General features: G+C 41.3%; 1 protein-coding gene across 4 annotated transcripts in view; it reads left to right on the forward strand.

Annotated features, from left to right (window-relative positions):
- zbtb20 (zinc finger and BTB domain containing 20) overlaps positions 1–12500 on the forward strand; it is a 72451-nt gene that overhangs the window by 45264 nt on the left and 14687 nt on the right. For 3 of the 4 annotated variants that reach the window (XM_053485900.1, XM_053485904.1, XM_053485903.1), the window contains one exon: positions 10493–10695. The gene's annotated coding sequence lies outside the window, so the exon portion shown is untranslated. The remainder of the gene's footprint in view (positions 1–10492; positions 10696–12500) is intronic. The other variant, XM_053485901.1, reaches the window with a different exon arrangement.

The raw sequence follows: 12500 nt of genomic DNA on the forward strand, positions 1-12500 counted from the left end.
TTGTGGCATTTCTGTGTTAATTGTTAAAATTCAATGTGGAATTTTTTGGTCACTGTAACTCCGGTGATTCAATACAGATTTCTGGCAATTGAATAAAAAGCTTTTACTATGAAACTTTGGTGTTTAGGTCTGAATTATGGATCATTTGTTTTGAGATTCTTAAGTATGAAATTGAACAATTCAATACATAACGTCAGTGATGCTTTTAGTAATTCAGCCTGAAATTTTGCAGATTAAATATATTACAGTAAGTTTTGGCAAGTCATTATAGAATATATAGTGATTCAATTCAAATTTTTGTAAATTGTTATGGAATTCCGGGAAATTTAGTGTGGAATTTTGATTCTGTTACTCCAGTGATTGAGTACAGAATTTGGGAACATCTGTATAAACTTTCAGCATTTTGGTAAGAAATTTTTTGTGACTTAATATGGAATTCTGCTAATTTAGTATGATGTTTTGACAAATCAGTATGGAAGTTTGCTATGAATTTCATTATGAAGTTTCACTTATCAACATAGAATTCTTGGTAATATGATATATTCCAAATTCTTGTTAATTGTTATGAGGTTCTGGGGAATTTTGTATGAAATTGTGACTATTTATTATGTAGCAGTTATTTAGTCCAGTATAACTTTTTGTAAATTCACTATGGAATTTTGACTCCAGTGATTCAGTAGAGAATTTAAGAACATCTGTATGAATTTTGCCGATTCAATATAAAGTTTTGACAATTCGGTCTGGAATTTTGGTGATTCAGTCTAAATTCTGGCTTATCAGTATAGAATTCTTTCAAATTTAGTCCAGAGTTTTGGTGATTCGCCAAAAAATTATTGATTTTTTTTTTCTTTTTACGTGAAAGTGATTCACTATGAAAAGTTGGATTTCCAGTATTAAAGTAAATTTTTCCAAAATGGAATTTCAGACTTCCATTATGGAAGTTCCCGGTACTGTACACATAAAGTTGTCTTGTTAACACGGGTGCTCCACTGTTCAGATACGGAGGTTCAGTGTTGTGTGATTAATTGTAATTAAAGTGTAGACTTTATTAAACACTGTGCTAGAGTTTCTCATGGTTTCCCTGTATGTTTTTGTATTTTTCCTACATCATTTTCTCAAAATGATGTAAAAATTTGTCCTCTGTATTTCCTAGTTGCTAAGCAACAGCACTCATTTGAACAACTGCGTTTGAAGAGCGAGTGTATTGCGTTACACTTCCTTAACATCTGGCTGAATCGCGACCTGTCCGGTGTGTTACTGGCAGTCAGGGATGGTGTTCTGTGTGAGACTGGAGTCGTGTATTGAAACGCAGTTCTCCGTGACCGTCGTCCCAAACCCGGCACCCGAACCCGCTCGTACGCGGCGTGTCTGTGTGTAATGGGCCGAAGGATTACTTTAGTTTATAGACTCGTATTAGTGTTTCACATACGGAATCTTACAGCGTGTTGCAGCATCGGAGGAAATGATGCTTTCATGGCAGAGTTACACGAAATTACACAACACTTAATGTCGTTGATATGCTAATGACATTCACAAAATTTCAGAATTAGGTTTATTATGAATATTAATCATTCGTGCTGGCAGAAAGATATGTGTGTGTGTGTGTGTTACAGTATTAACATGCTTATGAGCTGTAATATATGATAAATTAGGGTGTGGTGGTATAGCAGCACGGATAATAGGATTAAAAGGATCGCTCTTAGCCTTCACACAGTGATATAGGAGTCTCTCATTGCCACGACGTCCTCAGCAGTGCGTGTTCCACAGAGCAAGCGTCTGAGTCTGTCATGGTGTTGCATCATGGGCAAGTACATGCACGTGTTTTTATACCATTACTATATTATTATTATTGCATTATAACAAATGATTACAAATACGTGTATTATGTGTTATGTAGCACTGTTTGCACTTACATAGCAGAATGTGTGTGTTTTTACACACTTTATTCTCAGTAAAGTGCCCGTGCTTGGTTTGGATTGGATTGGATTGGATTAGTTTAAATTGGTTTGAATTGGGTTTGATTGGATTGGGTTGGAAATAGCTTCTACTGCTAGTTTATTTTTGTTTAAATTGTTTTATTCGATGTGTTGTTTTGCATGAAGATAACATAGTTTTAAGGATAATATGAGGATATATTATTTTGATGATATTATATCATGTTTGGAAAAATCCAAACAGGCATTCAAATATGTCAATTAAAACTTCTCTGCTAAAAATACAAACGTATTTAAAAAATACACTATACCAAAAGAAAAACATATGGAAAGGTCAAGTTTCCCCGCTGAATAACCAAAGTTGCAAATTAAAACGTCACATTTTTTTTACATTTTCATATGGAAAAGCTGTTGAATAACCAAAACAGCTAAACTTCCCCATTGAAAGTCCAAACTTCTGTAATGAAAAGGTAAAGCTTTGTATTAAAAATATATAAACTATTGTATTTAAAAGCTCTACCTCTGCAGTGAAATGTTAATACTAAAAAACAAATGTCATTTTAAAGAGTCAACCGTTTGTACTACAAGCCTATGTTCTGTACTCAAAACAGATCTAGTGTACTGAAAGCTGATCTAGTGTACTGAAACCTGATCTTCTGTACTGATAGTTGATTTTCTGTATTAAAGGATGATCTAGTGTACTAAGAGCTGATCATATATACTGAAAGCTGATCTAGTGTACTGAAGGCAGATCTGTACTGAAGGCTGACGTTAGTGTACTGAAAGCTGATCTAGTGTCCTGAAAGCTGACCTTCTATACTGAAAATTGATCTACAGTAGTTTACTAAAAGCTGACCTGTTCTAAACGCTGATCAAGTGCACTAAAAGCTGATCTTCTGTACTGAAAGCTGATGTAGCGTACTGAAAACTGATCTACTGCACTAAAAGCTGATCCAGTGTACTGAAAACTGATCCACTGTACTAAAAGCTGATCTAGTGTACTGAAAACTGATTTTCTCTATTTCAAACTGATCTAGTGTACTTAAAGCTGATCTTCTGTACTGAAAGCTGATGTAGCATACTGAAAACTGATCTACTGCACTAAAAGCTGATCCAGTGTACTGAAAACTGATCCACTGTACTAAAAGCTGATCTAGTGTACTGAAAACTGATTTTCTCTATTTCAAACTGATCTAGTGTACTTAAAGCTGATCTTCTGTACTTAAAGCTGATCTCTACTGAAAGCTGATCTACTGTACTAAAAGCTGATCTAGTGTACTGAAAACTGATCTACTCTACTAAAAGCTGATCTAGTGTCCTAAAAGCTGATTTTCTCTATTTCAAACTGATCTAGTGTACTTAAAGCTGATCTTCTGTACTTAAAGCTGATCTAGTGTACTGAAAACCGATCCAGTGTACTGAAAGCTGATCTTCTCTACTGAAAGCTGATCTAGTGTACTGAAAATTGATCTAGTGTACTAAAAGCAGATCTCTACTGAAATCTGATCTAGTGTACTAAAAGCTGATCTTCTGTACTCAAAATTGATCTAGTGTTCTAAAAGCTGATCTAGTGTACTGAAAGCTGATCTTCGCTACTGAAAGCTGATCCACTGTACTAAAAGCTGATCGTCTGTTTTAAAAGCTGATCCGTACTGAAAGCTGATGTAGCGTACTGAAAATTGATCCTCTGTATTGCGAGCTGTTTTGCCTATAACCAATATTTCACACTGAAAAGCCGAAGCTTTGTGCCGAGCGTCTGATCTTGTGTTGCACACACACACACACACACAGACACACACACACACACACACACACACACAAACACACACAGTGTTGCCGTAATCTGTAAAGTTGGTATCTGATCACTTTAGCAGGTAAATCAGTTGAGTATCGGATGAAAACTCTGTGCCCGTGTCTAGTCCTGAAGTGTACCGGCGTTCCATCACGGACTCGTCCTTAATACAGGCTCTCTCTGCACCTCCTCGCCTCTTCATGGTGCTGGACGCCCCCGAGCGATCCCCGAAAAGCGGCGGTGCCGTGTGTTTGTTTGGTTACGACGCCGAGGGTTTCCAGAACTCTTAATGAAAGGGCTGATTATACGGAAGTCGGACCGCCAGGCTGAGACAGGATGTGATTAATGATAAGACACTTGGCATTGTTCTTCCTGAGCACAGACAGAGAGTGGGAGCCGTGACGCCCGTCATCACACTCTTCTGTCCTCCGTCATGAGCTCATGAGTGCGAGAGATCCACAGATCCGTCTTCCCTACATGTTTCTGGAAGCGCGCTCGATCAGGATCAGCGCGGTAATAAATCTGATTTAATGCTAGGAATGTTCGCCGTTCCACACAATTCCCAGGTCGCACCGAAATTCCGAGCTGAATTCGGATATGAAAAACAGACGGCGAGTTGCTGAGAGCGCCGAGCGAGGGGGGGCACAGCGTCCGAGACCTTACCTTCACACCACCGCGACGGTGTTGATTAGCGTCGCCGTGCGTCGGCGTGCCGCGTGCGCTTCCCGAGGGTTCGACAGGAAACACCAGCAGCTGTAATGTTTACACTTTATAATACACCTACAGCAAGTGTGTGTGTGTGTGTGTGTGTGTGTGTGTGTTATGGAGCTGATATAATATGGACATCGTCATCAATTACAACATCACACACTTTCAACAGACATCAAAGATTCAGTTAATTCAGTTTACTCCACATCAATGGGAAGTGCTGTGTAACTACCTAACCACAAGTTTCTCTAATTTTCTTTCATTTATTTCAATTTAACGCTACATTTGTACATATTTTGTAACAATCTTGTGATACAGAAGTCAAAGTTACAGCCTTTGGGATGAATCTAGCTGTGTGTGTGTGTGTGTGTGTGTGTGTGTGTGTGTGTGTGTGTGTGCACACCCTCCCACTTCTCCTCAGTAGGCTTTGTTCAGTGTCTCAGACAGACCGACTCACTGACGTGGTTCCTGACACACTGATCTCCGTAAGCAGGGACTCAGGTAGGGGGCGTGGCCTAAAGCAGCGATCCAGGAGAGGTTGGAGTTGATGTACCGCGGGAGTCCTGTGTGACCTCACAGATGATTAATGACAGTGTACGTGCACAGGCTGTCTGTTAGCAGGAAGTGTGCGTTAATGAAGCTACGTGTACAGCTGATTGTTCGCGTTTAGGGTTAAGTGAGACGTGTGTAGGTGTGTGTGTGTGTGTGTGTGTGTGTGTGTGTGTTTGGCTGCGTCCTAGCTCCTCCACCATTGTTCAGCGATCAGAGCGAGCCTCTTTCTGAGCGAGGAACTAAAAGTTGGAAGATCACAGACTTGGCGAGCGTCGCTCCCTCACCAGACTGTCGGCCCAAGCAATTTATTCGCATAAAAACAGAAAGAAAAATGTGTGTGTGTGTGTGTGTGTGTGTGTGTGTGTGAGTTTGTGCACTTTTACAGGTTGTTGATTTGTCGCTTGTTGTGTTTTTTTTTCTTGCTGTTTTGGACAGCGTGGAGGTCAGAGTTCAGGTTTCAGTGCTACATGAACGATTACTGACATTCTCCCTCTCTCTCTCTCTCCCTCTCTACCTCTCTCTCTTTTTCTCTCTACCTCTCTCTCTTTCTCTCTCTCTCTCTCTCTCTCTCTCTCACCCTCTCTCCCTCTCTCCCTCTCTCTCTCTCCCTCTCTACCTCTCTCTCTTTTTCTCTCTACCTCTCTCTCTCCCTCTCTCTCTCCCTCTCTCTCTCTCTCTTTATTTATTTCTTTCTCTCTTTATTCTTTTCTCTTTCCATCATTCTCTCTCTCCCTCCTCCCAACTTTACTTAGAATTTATTTCCTTTCAGCAGCAGGACAGAAATCTCTCCCACTCTTGCGTCTCTTCTACATATTTTAATAACGACTAAAATTTATTTAAAAAAAAGAAAAAATAATAATTCGTTAGTTGATTCTGGACCAAGGCCGTTTTTAGCTTTGATCAAATTATTTTTTTTTCCTTCTTCTTCTTCCCTGTCAAACCCGGAGCCGCGGCAGGGCCTCAGTCCCACACAAAGCGTCTTTATGAGATAGTGCGTCCTCACACAGCGACGTTCCAAGGACGTTAGGAAACATCTTTTTTGAGATAAGCGGGAGCGCGGCGCGTCTGAAACCGAACTGCTTTGTATCCTGTGCAGCACCGACGGCCTTGTTCTCCGGCAGCTGGGCCGCCTGAGCCGCGGCATGGTTCAGATTAAGCGGCTGGACTTTGCGAGCGGATTCCTGCCGCCTCTGGACGGATGAGAGGGCCGCCCGGCCGGGCCGCGTCCTCGCCTCTGCCTGTTCTGTAGACTGTCCAGAGCGGCGGACACGCCCAGAAAATCCCGCGAGCCAAGAGAGGATGAGATTCAGTCGTAACTCCAAATGGCACCGAGACTCTGCAACGCGAAATGGTGGATTAGATATCAGATGTCAGAAATCCGATTCTGACGCGAGCCTGGAATTCTGAAAGAGAGGGATTTCTTTGGACTTGGACAAGTTTAGATGTAAATGTTTTTATATCAGTACATCACACGTATGAGGTCTGTGAGGAGTTCGGGTGAGGGGTGAGGGGTCGGTCCGGGAATGGATTAGACACTGGGGTGAAGCCATGTCTCTCTGTCTCTGTCTCTCGCTTTCTCTCTCTGTCTCTGTCTTTCTCTCTCTGTGTCTCTGTCTCTCTGTCTCTCGCTTTCTCTCTGTCGCTCTGTGTCTCTGTCTCTCGCTTTCTCTCTGTCACTCTGTGTCTCTGTCTCTCTCTCTCTGTCTGTCTCTTGCTTTCTCTCTCTGTCTTTGTCTTTCTGTCGCTCTGTGTCTGTCTCTCTGTCTTTGTCTCTCTCTGTCTCTCTCTCTCGCTTTCTCTCTCTGTCTCTGTCTTTGACTCTCTGTCACTTTATGTCTCTGTCTTTGTCTCTGTCTCTCGCTGTGCCTCTGTCTGTCTCTGTCTCTTACTCTGTTTTTCTCTCTCTGTCTCTCTCTGTCTTTGTCTCTCTGTCTCTCTGTGTCTCTGTCTCTCACTCTGTTTTTCGCTCTCTCTGTCTCTCTCTGTGTCTCTCTCTCTCTGTGTGTCTCTCTCTGTGTCTCTCTCTGTCTCTGTCTCGCGTTGTCTCTGTGTAGTTTAGTGTAACTGAAAAGACTGTAAACGTTGTTGTTATTGTTATTGTTGTTGTCCGTCTGGAGTCTTTTTTTTTCACAACACGACTCGGACAACCGTCAGAGACGTCTTTTACTCATTGACACACACGCACACACACACACACACACACACACACCGCCATATATCTTGCGTCACATCTACGCACTCGTTTTATACTCAATCAGATCGATTTTGTTTGCTTTTTTGTCATCATATTTTTTTTCTTTTTCTCCCGTGTGTGTGTGTGTGTGTGTGTGTGTGTGTGTGTGTGTAACGACAGGCTAGAATTTCACCACACCCTTTCATTCTAACCCTCGCACTACACACACCACATGGACTCCAGCTCGAGAAAGGAGCGCCAGTGATCTCCTTTTACTACCAGCCTGCCGTCAAGACACACACACACACACACACACACACACACACACACACAGTGCTACTTGTTGAAAATGGCGATCGCGTCACATTTGGCAGCGCAGGATAAGTCCTGGCACCTGGTACACGCCGACAGTTACTGGTCGCTCCATGTTTTGGCACACGCACACACACACACACACCCACGCGTACTTGCACACAGAAGAGTACACACACGCGCACGCGCGCACGCACAGAGCTATCGGGCATAGACGGAGTGATCTGGCAAAGAGAGCAACACGTACATTCCTCACTGGGTATCGCAGCAACAGCTTTATGACGTTTGTGTCGTCCTCCGTACAGTACGTCTGTTTCCCAACCTTACACACACACACACACACACACAAACAGTCAAGACAAGCCGGAAACAGCAACAACTCAGGATACACCTTATCCAGCTTGTGGTCGTTTAAAGGGGACCTTTAATGCAGAATTCACTGTTTTTTGACACAGTTCGACCCAATGTGACCTCATAAAAGAAAAGCCCCTCCCCCACGGCTCGTTGCTCAAACCTGCCGTTGTCCAGAGGATCAGCAAGAGTGTTTGTAGCCGGATGAGTGATGATCAAGTAAAACACGGGACCTTTAATTCCTGATTTATGATGATGTCACACAGCTCCTAGGACAGGTCCGCGTGTCTGTTATAGCTGAAGTGATGTTTATTTACGTCAACATTTCCATTACATTGATAGTCATAGCGGAACTTGTGAACCAATCACGTCACGATCGCTGAGATCCAGAGCGTTTATTTTATTTAAAGAAGAAAAAAAATTTAAAAATAAAAATAAAAAATAGCCGTCTGTTTTTTTCGTTATGGAAAAGGAAAGCGCTATCCGCTCACTTCTGCATGCGCGACTCTACAAGTGAGAGACAGACAGAGGAAGAGAGAATAAGCCCCTCCCACCCAGACAGCACGACTCGTTTTGCCACAGATGATGTAAGTGTTAACCACATGGTGGGGTCGCGTCCCAAAAAAAAAAAAAAAAAAAAAAAACACTGTATCCGCTGTAACCACACTCTGTCTGCTCTCTTTGCGCTTGTATTTTCTATCATTTAAACTATTTTCTATCGCTGTTTACTGTTTACTGTTTCTCCTTCCAACTACCTCGACTCATTACCTCATCACCATGTGATACTGACGTGTGTCATGTTGTTGTGTTGTCGCTCATGTTTGTATAATTCTATAGGACTTTATTCATTTAAACATGTCAGTCTGTCTCGTCTCAGCTAATACGGTTTCCCGGGTAGCCAGTTAGTTTTGTTAATTTATATAAAAAATTATATTTTAAACTAAAGCATGTTAAATAATAATAATAATAATAATAATAATAATGCATTTTATTTATATAGGCGCCTGTCCAGTCACCCCAGGTCGCCTTTCAGATCAAACAAGAATAAATGAAACAAAATAGCACTGATAACAGAGATAAAAGTCGAACCCGGGATCAATCACTTTGATCAACAATAAGAAAGTTACAGAGAGCCCCGCCCAAGTGTCGTCTCCCATTGGCTGCTCGGACCTCGCCGTGGTGGGTGTGTCACGCAGCCTCGTTAAAAAAAAAAAAAAAAAAGAATTTTTGGACAAATTTTTTTTTGCCGTGGACGAAAAAAACAAAATGTGTCCTGCAGAGAGAAAATCTCATCCATCCGAAAGAGGAAAGTGTGAGCCGAAGCAACGGAAGCGCGAGCGGAGCGCGCTAATTGGGAGGCGGCGGTCACGGGGCGGCGTGTCTCGCTCCGGCGGCGTTTGGCGCGCGTTCAGGCGGGCCGCGTGCGTGTGACTCGACACGGTCGCCCGAGAAAACACACCGCAACACTGAGACCTTTCAGAAAGTTTCAAACATAATAAAGAGAGTGTGTGTGTGTGTGTGTGTGTGTGTGTGCAGGAGGAGGCAGCTAATCAAGAGCTTTAGTCCCCATTCTCCACTCCTGAGGGTGTGTGTGTGTGTGTGAGAGAGAGAGGAGGGCGTGTAAGGACATGTGGTCTGATGAAGTCTTTAAGTCTTTGGTCCAGTGAAGGTGACAAAACTGGAAGAGAGAGGACAGAAGAGAGGAGGGACAGGAATGGAGAGACGGGGAGCGGCAGAAAGAAATGAAAACAACATGGAGGGAAAGAAAGATGGAAGTTGAGTGAAAGACGAAGAGAGAGAACAGAAGAGAAAGTGTGATTGAGACAAAAGTGGTGTGATGAAAGAACGAGGGACAGAGAGAGACGAAGAGAGAGAGAGAGAGAAAGAAACAAGAACATGGTGTGTAGAGAGAGAGAGAGTGATAGAGAGAAATGGTGAGAGAGAGAGAGAGAGAGAGAGAGAGGGGGATTGTAACACCACTTTATTAGAATTAGTATGATTATTGTGATTGTGTGTGTGTGTGTGTGTGTGTGTGTGTGAGAGAGAGTGTGACTGTGTGTGAGCACGGACGAGAAATGTGTCTACGATTGCATCTGTGTGAAAACATGTGTGTGTGTGTGTGTGTGATAAATCTGGGTTAGGCCATTCAAAATTAAAGAATTATATAAGCAGCTGAGACCGAGTCACACACACACACACACACACACACACTCTCTTGCTCTCACACACACACGTACAAGTTTTTTTAACACACACTCTCACACACTTTCATACACACATTCTGTCCCACACACGCATACACACACTTTCTTTCATACACACATCCAAATAAAAGCACACACACACACACACTTATACCGTACTCATGGCAACAAAGAGAGTAACACAGAACCCTAGAGGTGTGTGTCTCTGCGTGAACACTGCAGTGAATCATTCACGCAAAATCTCCTTGTAAAATTTCTAACTGTGTGTGTGTGTGTGTGTGTGTGTGTGTGTGTGTGTGTGTGTGTGTGTGTGTGTTGCGGGGCGGGTTTGTGTTTTTGTGATGTTTTTCGCTACTTTTTTCTGAATGTGAAAATGGTGTTTTATACAACTCTCTCTCTCTCTCTCTCTGTGTGTGTGTGTGTGTGTGTGTGTGTGTGTGTGTGTGTGTGTGTGTGTGTTCCGCAGGGCGATCGTGTGAAGGCTCATTTCATGCCTGGGAGAGATGAAGTGAGCGCAGTGTGTTTCACCAGCACCAGCAACCTGTAGCATCGTGACCCTGTGCCTCTCACCACCACACACACACACACACACACACACTCATACACACACACACTCATACACACACACACACAGACGGACAACTACGACGAAGCGCCAGCCGACTGTAAGTACGTATAACACACATACACACACACATGCACATACACACCATAAAATACACACACACACACACACACACAGACCTACACACACACACACACACTCCTAAGTATTCAAACATACACTATATACACACACTAAACATATACTATATACACACACTAAACATACACTATATACACACACATACATACTATATACACACCCTAAATACACACACTAAAAATACACTATATATACACACACACTATATATACACACACTATACATAACTATATACACACGATATATACACACACACACTATACATACACTATATACACACACTAAACATACACTACTGTATATACACTCACACTATACATACATTATGTACACACACACAATATACACACACACACTATGTACAGTACACATATATATAAACACTATATACACACACTATACATACATTATGTACAATATATAAACACTATATACACACACTATACATACATTATGTACAGTACACACACATACAATATACATATACACTATACACACACACAATATATAAACACTATATACAAACACTATATACACACACTAAACATACATTATGTAGACACATATACACACATACACACACTATATACACACACTATATACACACACACACACTATGTACAGTACACACACTATACATACATTATGTACACACATTATGTACAATATATAAACACTATATACACACACTATACATACATTATGTACAGTACACACACATACAATATACATATACACTATACACACACACACAATATATAAACACTATATACAAACACTAAACATACATTATGTACACACATATACACACATACACACACTATATACACACACTATATACACACACACTTTATACACACACTATACATACATTATGTACACACATATACACACATACACACACTATATACACACACTATATACACACACACTTTATACACACACTATACATACATTATGTACAGTACACACACACACAATATATATACACTATATACAAACACTATATATACACACACACATATATACACACATTAAACATACATTATGCACACACACATATACACACACATACACACACAATATATAAACACTAAAACACAAACATACACACACTATACACACAAACTGAACATACATTATGTACACACACACACACTGAAACACAATATAACACAGTAACACACATTAAACACAGATGCACATGTACACACACTAGATACAGTGGAACCTCGGATTACGAGCTTAATTCGTTCCGGAAGTGGGCTCGTATTCCAAAAACACTCGTAAACCAAATTAAATTTTCCCATAGGAAATAATAGAAACTTAAATTATTCGTTCTACAGCCCAAAAAAATAAATACATAAATATAATTAATACAAAATATAAAGTAAAAATAAAACAAAATAACCTGTACTTTACCTTAAAAATTTTTTAAATTAAACCCCGACAGATAAGGGTTTTCGTTTGTGCATGCAGAGTGTATGTGTGTAAAATGTGCGCGCGCACACACACACACACACACACACACATTAACGGATAGACCGTTTTTAAAACCATTTAAAAATTAGCAAGGAACATTCCTAGTCACACTCACGTGAGCGCATACTAACAGGATCACTGCTGTAAGTAAAACAACAACAACAACAAAAAACTAATTAAACAGCTCCTCACCTTTGAAAACAATCGCGACAGAGAGACGTTTGTGTGTTTATTTGGCAACCTGAGAGGAGGGGGGATGAAGGGGGGCTCGCTCGCGTTTACGGCC

The sequence above is a fragment of the Clarias gariepinus genome, chromosome 24 (genome assembly GCF_024256425.1).
Source record: "Clarias gariepinus isolate MV-2021 ecotype Netherlands chromosome 24, CGAR_prim_01v2, whole genome shotgun sequence".
NCBI lineage: Eukaryota > Metazoa > Chordata > Actinopteri > Siluriformes > Clariidae > Clarias > Clarias gariepinus.